This window comes from Arvicola amphibius, chromosome 6, assembly GCF_903992535.2.
Source record: "Arvicola amphibius chromosome 6, mArvAmp1.2, whole genome shotgun sequence".
NCBI classification, from domain to species: Eukaryota; Metazoa; Chordata; class Mammalia; order Rodentia; family Cricetidae; genus Arvicola; species Arvicola amphibius.
In genome coordinates this window covers 151,365,934-151,378,257 of record NC_052052.2, presented here as the reverse complement: position 1 = coordinate 151,378,257, position 12,324 = coordinate 151,365,934, and positions in this window count along the sequence as shown.

Here is a 12,324-nt window from a genome sequence, read left to right as displayed (position 1 = left end):
GTGGCTAGACCAGTTAGCCAGCCAGGCCATGTCTCACCTGAAGGCCAGGATTCTGCTTCTCTGAAGCTCTTTGGAAGAAAACACAACTCAGGTGACCTGCTCAGCTCCTGGTTAGAGCCCCCAGGGGTGAGAATCTGCCTGTGAAACAGCAGCTGCCTTTCCTTAAAAAAAAAAAATCTATTTACAAGTGGTGTGTGAGTGTGTGTGTGCGTGTGTGTGTGTGTGTGTGTGTGACATTATGAACCATCCAATGTGAGCTCTGGGAAGAGCAGTAAGCACTCTAAGGCACTGAGCTAATTCTCCTGTTTTTCTTTCTTATTTTAAATTTTAATCTTATTTTATTTTTAAATGTAATTTCATTATTTTGTGTGTGGGTATTCTGTGCACATGTATGACTGTGCACAACATGCATGGGGCACCTTGGAAGCCAGAAAACCATGTTGGGTCCCCTAGAACTGGAGTTAGGAACGGCTGTAACCCACTATAGGGTGCTGGGAATTGAACCTGGCTATTCTGCATGAACAAGTGCTCTTAACCACTGCACTGTGCCATCTCTCCACCTCCAGATTTTAATCTTATTTGATTTTATCCTGGGAATCAGACCCAGAAACTTGTGGGTGCTTGGCACGTCCGAAGCTACCTCACTGCTCCCAGTCCAGCCTTTCGTATTGTTATTCGGGATACCCTATCGCTTCACTTCCACTCCCAAGAAGATACAGCCGTATTTCTTTGTGTAACTAAAGGCTGTTTGCTCTCTCTGACTCTCTCTCTCTCTCTCTCTCTCTCTCTCTCTCTCTCTCTCTCTCTCTCTCTCTCTGTGTGTGTGTGTGTGTGTTTATGTGTGTGTGTGTTGTGTGTGTTTGAGACAGTCTTACTTGTATAGTTCTGGCTAATCTTGAACTCATACTAGCGCACTGAGCAACATTTTGTTTTTTTAGTTTTTACTTCCTTTCCTCTAACAAAAAGAATTGTCTTTTCCCAAAGATAAATCAGAATATCACTTGTTACCGTTGTTTTTGAAAGCAGTTTATCCTAACCAGGAAGTGATGACTCACGCTTGTAATCCCAGCACTGGAGAGGCTGGGGCAGGAGAATTGCAGGGTTTGAGCGGCCAGCCTTGACTATTTAGTGAGTTCCGGGACAGCTGGAACTAATAAGTGAGAACCTGTTTCAAGAAAAACACATACATACATACATACATACATACATATATACATGGCACGTGTGGTAGGGGAGAAAAAGAAAAAAAAAGTTAATGGCGATCCCTGGTCCAGAATCTAGCTCCTCAGCAGCCTCCAGGAGGAAGGTTTCTAGCCTGAAGGCCTGCCTTGTAGAGAGATGGCCTCAGAACTCCAGGTCCTCTCGTCCCCTGGCCCTCCCAGGACTCTCCTTATTGAATACAGTCTTGGGGATCGGTCCATGGTGAGCTGACAGCAGGAGCTAAATCCTACAGCACAGATTTTATTCCACTTCTGGGCTGTTTCCCAGCTTCTCCTGAGCCCAGTGCTGATGAACTGGAAGCTTCCATAGGTAGTTCCTGTAACCCACTGCCTCACAAGATCCTGAAGGCCCTCAGATTGCTCTCCCAGCTCCCCCACCCCCAAGACATAGCCTCTAAGTCTCTTGTCTGAACTACTTCCAACATTCACAGCCCGAGTTTCCTAGGATCATTCGTTCATTCACACGTTCAACTGCTCAGGGTTTATTAAAGGTTGGCAGTGTGACATGTCCGGCTCCACAGGGTCCACAAACTCCTGCTATATCGCTTGCTTCCTACGTGCACTGGACTCGTTCCTTTTCTTACTACTTCCCTCCCTCCCTTCTTCCTTCCTTCCTTTTGTGCTGGGAGGTGTGCCACCACACCCTGATTTCGTGAACTCTTTTAAATTCCACGGGTAAGGCAGCAAAACAGATAAGATCACAGGAAGGAAGGAAGGAAGGAAGGAAGGAATGAAGGAAGGAAGGAAGGAAGGAAGGAAGGAAGGAGACAAGAGGGAGAGCAGAGGGCTTCATTCTCTTGTTTTTGTTACGTGTGTCTGTGTGTGTGTGTCTGTGTGTGTGTGTCTGTGTGACAGAGTCTGTCTTCATAGCCCCGGCTTTCACGATGTAGATCAGGCTGGCCTTGAATTTTCAGCAACTTTCCTACCTCATCCTCCGAAGTACTTCAGTTATAGGTGTGGGTCTAAGCCCCCAGCATTTCCTAGCAGGTAGGGACTCACTAGAAGGTGCATGGACGAGGACAATGAATGTGGGGGCTGGCAGACATCTCTCTCCCTCCCTTTCAGTCTAGACTGATGAGGCACCCATGACATACCAAGCCAGACTCTGTGTTCCTGGAGTGCCAAGCAGGGGAAGGGGGCTCTCTGGAGGCCAAACCTCATCTACCCCCACCTGCCTCGGGTTAGAACTGTCCAGGGAGAGGGCAGAGGCTGCCTGGTGCCCATGATGTTGTTCTTGGCCAGCAGCCTGGCTCAGGAAACACCGAGTTATGTGTGGAGGGGCTGCCACTGAGCCAGCCCAACCCCTGCCCAGGCCTCAGGCCAGCTCAAGCCTGGCCCTTGTTCTGATCCCACCCTCTGACCCAGGCCATATCTCTCATCTTTCTTCTATGCTTCAATTCTTTCTTTTAAAACAATGTTTATTTTGAGAGAGCTTTAAAATATCGTAACATGTTATATTAAGATGTTTCAGTCAACCACAGACCACACATGTGATGGTGGTCCTGTAAGATTACAGTGGAGAGAAACTTCCAGCAGCCAGCACTTTGCTGTAGCTGTAGCTTTACTGTGCTCCGATATGTCTGGATACACGGACCCCATTGTGTTAGAACTGTACACAGTGTCCAGTACAGTAATATACTGTAAGGCTGCAGCCTGGGGCCCTGGGCTGTACCACATTTCTATCACATAGCACAGGTGTGTCGTAGCTGTACCATCTAGATCTGGGTAAATATGTTCAAGATGTTTGCACAATAATGAAAAGTAAGTAATGTTCTCAAACCATATCCCTGTGAGTAACTGATACATTACAGAATGGCTACACAAAGCAGGGGCTGGGGATGGCTCAGTGGTTAAGAGTGCTGGCTGCTCTTGAAGAGAAGCAGGACCAGACTAACAATTCTCTTCTGGATTCCAAGGGCACTGCACATATGTGGTGCACAGACATACATGTAGGCAAAACATCCATACCACATACATGAAAATGAGTACACATGTTCACCCACACATATAACCAATTCTCAGAATTAATGGATTGTTATCACATTTTTTTTCTAGCCTCTTCTTGTTGTTTGCTTTTGGGACAGCATCTCAGTATGAGGGCCTGGCTAGTCAAGAATTTGCTGTGTGTAGTTCTGGATGGCCTGGAGCTTGCAGCAGTCCTCCTGCCTCTGCCTCTTGAATACTGAGCTTACAGTCATGTAACACTGATCCTAGTTTCCAATTTCTTTAGACTGATTTTATATCATACAGTATATATATTCACACATGTCTGTGTGTTGGAATGTGCATTGTGAAAGCAAGCGACCACATAGTTTTCTGGGCGTCAGATTCTCTGGAGCTGGGACCAGGCAGCTGAGTGCTGGGAACTAAACTTGGGTCTTCTGCAAGAACAAAGTGTGTTCTTAACTGCTACGCCATCTTCTCTCTAACTCCCTCCAGCCTCTTTTATTATCTCAAGACTGATTTTTATTATTTTTATATGTGCATGTTTATGTTTGCAGATGTTCTTAGCTCCCTTGGAGCTGGAGTTACAGGCAATTATGAGCCATCCAACATGGGTGCTAAGGAGTCAAACTCAGGTCCTCTGCAAGAGCAGTACATGCTCTAACCACCGAGTCATCTCTCCAGCCCTTGGCCCTCTTCTTTATACCGTTTTCTCATACAGGCTTCAGGAGCACAGTTCAAGGATCAGACTAGGACGGCCACTGATAGCAATTAAGTGGTTGTTTAAGGATGCATCTGAAAACTAACTGGTTTGGGGACAACAGAGAAGTCATTCCAAGCCTGTTTTCCTTCCTGTGAAGTGTGGTGCTTTTCTGATGATTCAATGTGATGATGTAAGAGGCACAAGATCAATGCTGGCACTTGCTCAGAAAACGTGGTCTGTGCAGACATAGCCACGTCAGACCCAGCGATCACCCAGACTTGTAGGCAAGGCTCTTGGGACCAATAGGGACTTGAAAAGTCTTTAAGGAATCAACACAATGGCACACACCTGTGATCCCTGCATTTGAGAGGCAGAGGCAGGAAGATTGCTGCAGCAAATTTGAGGTCAGCCTTGTCTACTTGCCAGGCTGGGTGTGGTGGTAAACGGCTGTAGTCCCAGCAGTTAGGACTCAGAATGGCGATGGGGGATCTCCCACAAGTTTGAGACCAGCCTGCTATATACATAGTGATTTCCAGTCAGCCAAACCTATTTGTGTGTGTGTGTGTATGAGAGAGAGAGAGAGAGAGAGAGAGAGAGAGAGAGAGAGACTAATTATTTTTGGTTTCAGATATTGCTGAATCCAGGCACACCCATCTCTTTGCCCTTCTGTTTTCTATGTTGGCTTCCTTCACGGCATGCTCTCCCAAGCAGCTCTAGGCGCCCACATTTACAGCTCCCCAGGGAGCCTTAATTAGCCCCAGTGCAGAGCCCAGATGGTTCTCATACTTGGGATTTATGCTTATGTGCATTTAAAGTAAACCACAATAGCCCAAGAGGTAGACTATTCCTTTATAAGTTAAATTAAATGTATTATTATTGGGGGAATTTGGGAACAGTATGTCTGTGGGGGTTCGAGACAGCTCTGTGGAGCCTGTTCTCTCCTTTCACTTTTACGTGGGTTCCGGGGAATCGAATGCAGTCATCAGGCTTGGCAGCCAGTGCCTTTATCCGCTGAGCCATCCTGCTTCCTCCCGTCTGTCTGTCTGTCTGTCTGTCTGTCTGTCTGTCTGTCTGTCTACCTATCTATCAATTTATTTATTTTAACGATTTATCCAGGTGTGGTAGCACATGTCTTTAATCCCAGCACTTAAGAGGAAGAGACAGGAGGATCTCTGTGAGTCCCAGGCCAAATGGGACTAGGTCAGGGTTACATGGTGAGACACTGTCCCAAAAAACAAAAGAAACACAAAGCAAAAACCTTTATTTACGTGTATGGGTGTTTTGCTTGCACCTATATATTGTACCATATGCATACCTGGTGCCAGGGAAGCCAGAAGAGGGCATAGGATCCCCTGGAACTAGAGTTACAGATGTCTGATGGTCATGCGGGTGCTAGGAATTGAACCCAGAAAGTGCTCTTTTTTTTTTTTTTTTTTTTGTTATTTTGTTTTTCAAGACAGGGTTTCTCTGTGGCTTTGGAGCCTGTCCTGGAGCTAGCTCTGTAGAACTCACAGAGATCCGCCTGCCTCTGCCTCCCGAGTGCTGGGATTAAAGGCGTGCGCCACCGCCGCCCGGCTCCCAGCAAGTGCTCTTAACTGTATTATCATCTCTCCAGCCACCCTCCCTTTTTTTAAAAGACGGGTTCTCACTGTGTAGTCCAGCCTGGCCTGGAACTCTGTAATCCAGGTTAGCCTGCTGTTGATCCTCCTTTCTCAGTTCCCGAGTGCTGGGATTACAGGTAGGAGCCACCACATGTGGCTGGTTTGGGACACACACTCTGCAACAGACAAGGAGAATTCACAAAGACTCCCATGGACTGTAAGCACAGGAGGACCAGGGCAGCTGCAGAGAACTGAGGGGCTGTTTCTAGAGAGAGAGCCACAGGCATGGATGTGTAGTCAGGAATGGTCAGGAGGCTTAAGAGGGACCATCTGAGGAAAGTTCAGGATGAATTACAGGTATCTGGTGAGACATCTGCGAAGAGGGAGAGGGAAAGAGAGAGGGAGAGAGAGAGGGAGAGAGAGAGAGAGAGAGAGAGAGAGAGAGAGAGAGAGAAGCATCACAGAGGAAGGACATGGCTAGGCAGCCAAGCAGCAGGTGCAGAGGTACTAGGGTGTGAACCCCTCCAATGGACTCTGGAGGACCTGTCTGGAGCTTCGGGCAGCTGGGAAACATAAGGTGTCACTGGGATGTCTGCAGACTGGTCGGGAGACAGCCGCAGAGGAGCTCAGGCTGCGTGTCTGCAGACTGGTCCGGAGAAGGCAGCAGAGGAACTCACGGCGCCATGTGTGGTGGGGAAAGAAGAAAAGGAAGAGGAAACATGTTTTCCCATGACACTTTTATTTGAAGACAGGGTCTCACATAGTCCAGGTTGGCCTTGAGTACAGTACTGAAAGGTGACCTTGAACTTCTGACCCTCCTGTTTCCGTCTCCCAAGTGTGAAGCTAGGGCCAGCCTAGGCTGCACGAGACTGTCTCAAAGCAAAGCGAAATAACACCTAATAAACAGGCAAAAACCTAGCCAAATCAATCAATCAAATAAAACCCAAGGCAGATATGTTTGGTACAGATTAATGAGGAAGACCTTACTTAGGATCATTGTGATAGGGACATGGGCGGCTACTGTTCTGGGTCTTTTAGTGGGGGACAGAGATGGGGCAATTCTAAATGCAGCATGGACAAGTGAGGTCTTAGAGCCAAGGACCTGTGGGCTCAGTGGGCAGAAAGTGACCAAGAGCAAACATCAGGGGTCAGGGGGCTCCTGCCTAACTGACCTAGCATGATTCTTGAAGCAGACACTCCATGTTGATCAGACCCCTGGGGTCGGGGTGGGCACTGTGTGGGTCAGACTCCTGGGGTCAGGGTGGGCAGCAAGTAGGTAGGGGGTGGAGCACAGGCAGATGTCAAGGGTGATCAGACAGGGTATTCTTGCCAAACTGGACTTCCCAGTACTCTTTGCTAAAACTGGGTTTTACAAGAAAATTCACAGATGGGCTAGTAGTAGGAGCCTAACTATACTAAAAATCTCTCCCCCCCTTCCCTCCCTCCCTCTCTCTCTTAAAACAGGGTTTCTCTGTGTAACCCCGGTTGTCCTGGAACTCACTCTGTAGACCAGGCTGGCCTCCATCTCATGGAGATCTGCCTGTCTCTGCCTTTGGAGTGCTGGGATTAAAAGCATGTACTACCACTGCCTGGTAAGAATCTTGGTTAGTGGTAGAGATCTCCAATTTTCTGCTTGAGAGCTTTTCTATCGGACCAGCTGAGGGTCCCCACTACACTCTGTTGACTCCGCCTACACTGAGTCCAAGTCCAAGAGGGAAGGTGGCTGATGCAGTATCTGCTCTGACATGCTTTGGGAATCACACTCTGGCCATTTAAAACAGTTATTTAGATGTAATTATTTTATTTTTTTAATCTATGAGTGTTTTGTCCACATGTTTGTGTGTGTATCATATGTGCCTAGGGATGTCAAGTGTCAGATCTGGAACTTGGGATCCGAAGTTGCAGATGACTGTGAGCCACCATGTGGGTGCTGGGCCAAACTCAGGTCCTTTAGAAGAACAACGGATGCACTAGCATCTGAGTCCTTGCCCTGTCCATTTCAAGCAATTTAGTTGTTCCTGCCATATTCTATCTGGTAGAAGTGAGTCAACCATTACAAGGTGGAGATTGAAAAGAGAGATATAAAAAATTGGGGGACTGAGATGTAGCTGAGGCCTAAGATGGAGCCCCAGCACCTCCAAAAGAAAATAAAAGCCAAGCAACTAGGCACCATGGCTCGATTGCTCCCCAAGAGCTGAGTACCTGGGAGGCTGAGAAAGGAAGCTGCTCATGAATCTGAGTCTAACCTGCCAGCCTGGGGTACCATCTCAGAGAAAAAGGAAGGCTGGCAGGAGGGGGGGAAATGGGGGAGGAAGGGAGGGAGAGAGGGAGAGTGTTGGTGAGGGCAGAGCTGTCCATTCTGGAGCTGTTCTGTGATATGAAGTCTTCCTTCCTTCCTTCCTTCCTTCCTTCCTCCTCCTTATCTCTCTCTCTCTCCTCTCCCCCCCCCCTCTCTCTCTCTTTCTTTCCATGACAGAGTTTCTCTGTATCCTTGGCTGACCTGGAACTCACTCTGCAGACCAGGCTGGCCTCGAACTTACAGGGATCCACCTGCCTCTGCCTCTGCCTCTTGAGTGCTGGGATTAAAGGCGTGTGCCACCAATGCTAGGCGATGTGAAGTTTCTAAAATTTCTTTCCAGAGGGAGACGTAAACAATCTCTCCCCTTTCTTCTCAGGCCCCAAAGACAAACTGAGGCACAATTCCACCAAAGTTCACTCTGGAGAATTAATGAGTTTCCTGGGCTTCTTTATTGAGCACTGGTGAGGGGCTACTTACAAGGATGTGTGTGCTTCTCCTCAAAAAGGCCACACCAGCAAGTCTACGCAGCAGGGTTGAAGGCTTTCCTCTAGCTGCATAGATGGAACCCCCACCCCTTGACTCTGCCTATACTCTAGACCTTGTGCAATTAAAGCAGAGTTGCACACAATAGGAGTAGGGAGTGGCTGGTTACTCAGGTCTTGTGACACCTACCACCCCACACGAGGGGAGGTGATAGTCATCAAGGCCAGCTGGGACAATTCTTTTGCAAAGGAGGTCAGTTGAACTCCCTGAGATGGTGGTTGCTTGGCCAAGAAGACAGTTACATCCATCATGAGACATTTAGGATTCTGGTCATGCAGCCTGAACCACGTTCTTCAAGTGTGCCTGTCGCCTGAATTTAAAGTTCCTGTGGCTCACTGCCTCTTCTTCTCATCCTCCTCCTCCTCTTCTTCATCTTTTGTTTATCCAAGACAAGGTTTCTTGTACAGCTCTGGCTGTCCTGGAACTCACTTTGTAGTTCACGCTGGCCTTGAACCTGCTTTCGTCTTCTAAAAATTTGTTTATAGTTAATTCTGTACATGCGTGATGGCATGTGTGTTCCATGGCACATGTGTAAAGGTCAGAGGAGAGCTTTGGGTGCCAGTTCTTATGCCACTCCTTTAGACTTTTTTTTTTTAAAGATTTATTTATTTATTATGTATACAACATTTCTTGTAGGCCAGAAGAGGGCGCCAGACCTCATTACAGACGGCTGTGAGCCACCATGTGGTTGCTGGGAATTGAACTCAGGACCTCTGGAAGAGCAGTCAGTGCTCTTAACCGCTGAGCCATCTCTCCAGCCCACTCCTTTAGACTTTTACAAGGATTCCTGGAATCTAAACTTGGCCATGACCGCTTTGGTCTTGGCTATTACATCCTGAGGGACTTGACTCCCATGAGCCTCTCTTTATCTGGAAGTGCATTCTGCTTCCTCTGGAGACAAGCACTTTCTTGCCTAGAGACCTCGGCATGTGCTGTTCTGAAATTTTCCCTGTCCTTTTTTCCCATCTACTACTTACGCACTGACTAACCCCTAAATTTAGCTCTCCAACCGTTTGTTGTATTGGGAATGGATCCATGGTCTTGTACGTGCAAAGTGGCTCTTTGCCACTCAACTACATCCTCAGCGTATCCATGCTTAATTAAGCTAATTTGAGATAGGCTCTCACTAACAACTTCAGGCTAGTCTAGAATGTACATGGCTCAGGCTGGTCTTGAACTCATAATCCTCCCGTCTCAGCCTCCTGAGTGCTGTGATTAAAGACATTTACATGCATGACCCAGTTTGTTGTATCTTATTTTGTTTCATTTTGCTTTATTTATTGAGAGAAGGTATCAAGTCCAACCTGGCCTCATATTCACTGTGTCTTGGCCTTCCGATCTTCCTGCCTCTGCTTCCCAAATGCTTGCATTACAGGCTTGTGCCACCACACCTGGTTTATATGAGACTGGCAATCGAACCCAGGGCCTTGTTTGTGCTCGGTCAGCAGTTGACCAACTGCTACATCCCAGCACCAGTTTAACCATCACTGCCTGGGCTGGGGCACAGCTCAGCGTCAGAACAGAGGCCTGCATGCACAAGGCCTTGGGTTTGATCCACATCCCCAGAAAACAGAATTCCTCAGGGAGACTGAGCCTGTTCCAGCCCAGAGTGAGCGTTGTCTTCTGTCACATGCTTTGGTCACACTGGGACCTTCCTTTATAGTACTTTATTACAACTGTAGCCACGGGACTTCGAGGTCCTGTTTCAGGACCTTGGCATACAGCAGGGCTGAGGTAAAAGAAATTCTCCTTTCCACACTCCTTACACCTCCTCGTTGTGCCTCCCGTGAAGCTGCTAAAACCCTATCAAACTCTCAGCTGCAAGTAATGGATGCTCCAACTCACACCTGCTCCCGGAAACGGTGCAAGTCTCCCCAGGAGTTTTAGTTTACGGCTGTGGCTCAGGATTCAAGGAATGCTGAGCTGGATTCCAGGAGCCCAACAGCATAGGGCAGATGCATTATTTAGTTGGGTGTGGTGGCGCACCTCTGTAATCCCAGCACTCAGGAAGTAGAGGCAGGAGGATCATCACAAGTTTCAAGCAGGTCTCCTCAAGAGTTCCAGGCCAACCAGGGCTGAATAATGAGACCCCACCTCCACCCACCCCTTCTGCCACTGCAGACTCCTCCTACCCCTCCTGCCACTGCACTCAACCCACCCCTCCTGCCACTGCACTCAACCCACCCCTTCTGCTGCTGCAGACTCCACCTAAGTTTTCTTCCTTACAGCTTTGCTATGGGGCATTGGAGAGGAACTCCAGCAAGGTGACAGAGTAACAGCTCTAGGCCCAAGACCTCTCACTTAGAAGTATTTCCCCAAAGGCCACCCTTCTACAGATCACATAAACTGGGAGTGGGGCTCCTTCAAGAGAAATCCTATAGGAAGAAAGGTAGTTGGAACTTGCTTCACCCGTTGATGTTTGAGCCTCTCATTAATAATAAGCCGTTCCCAAACTTAGTGACCACATTGGCTGGTTTTATGTCAACTTGACACAAGCTATAGTCATCTGAGAGTAAGAAACCTCAAGAAATTGGCACCTAGCAAAGTGGACACACATCTTTAATCCCAGCACTCAGGAGGAAGAGGCAGGCAGATCTGTGAGTTTGAGGCCAGTCTGGTCTACAGAGTTAGTACCAGGACAGCCAGAGCTACACAGAGAAACCCTGTCTTGAAAACAAACAAAGAAAAAAAAATTGACTCTCTAATATCCGGCTGCAATGGGTGGTGCCACTGCAGGGCTGGTGGCCCTGGGTTCTATAATAAAGCTGGAGGAGGTCATGAGAGCAGGCCAGTGAGCAGCTCTCTGCTATGGCGTCTGCTTCAGTTCCTGCCCTGGCTGCCTTCAGTGTTCCTGGAAATGTAAGATGAAATCAACCCTTTCCTCCTCAGGTTGCTTTTGGTCACAGTGTTTCACTGCAGCCAAAGAAACCCTGACTACGACAGTGACTTTAGAGAATTGTGTTTCATGTGCCATTCTGTGGATTAGCTAGGCTCAGCTTCAGAATTCTGGATCGCATCAGGGTTGCTTACAGTGCAACTTGTCTGTGCTGGGGGTCCAAGACAACCTCCTCGGGCTTTACCTTGGTGGTAAAGTGTTTGCCTAGCATAAACAAAGCTCAGGTTCAGCCCCCAATACCATAAGAAACAAAACGACAACAAAACACATTTATCGAATTCCAGTTGTGTGAAATGCAACCTCCTCATCACATGATTGCTCATTTTCTTACAGCTCAGCCCAGACTCTCTCACTGTGGCAGGAGGGAGGTTGTAAGGACTCTGACATCCCAGCCTTGAAAGTCAAGTGTAAAAGGACACGGAGAGGCAAAGATCCATGGGACATGATCACTGAAACAACCCACTCTACCCTACAACCCGCCTCTTTTAGGTCCTTGCTTCACCCTCCTCCTACCCCTGAAACATGGCTCCTTTGATCTTTATGACCACTAGAGGCTCATCTCCTTTAAGAAGTCTTGGTTCTGGATGGGGAAGTGGCTCAGCACTTGCCTTGCATGCTGAAGTTCCTGGGTCTAAGCTCCAGCAGTGCAAAAACAAACTGAACCAAAAAAGGTGCATGCTTTTAATCCCAGAACTCAGGAGACAGAGGCAGAACAATCTCTATATGTTCGAGGACAGCCTGGTCACATAGTGAGAACCTGTTTCACCCCTTCCCAAAACAAAACACAACAACAACAACAAACAAATGAGCAAACCTCCCCTAAAACAAACAAACAAACAAAAAAACCCTTAACAATTGCCCCTTCCACCCCCACCAAGGAAAACATGATCCCTGCTATGCGTCAGGGATCCAGTGTGGTATGACCCAATTACTGCCCATAGGGAGCAGCTTCTAGGAGTCAGCCATGGTGGTGTGCACTTGGGAGCCTGAGGCAGGAGGATCATGAGATCCAGACCAGCCTGGGCTACACAGGGAGAAACTGACTCAAAAACAAAACAAAACCCCCAACAGGCCATTGAACAGATTGTCCTGACACAGTATATTAAGGGCAGGGCTTA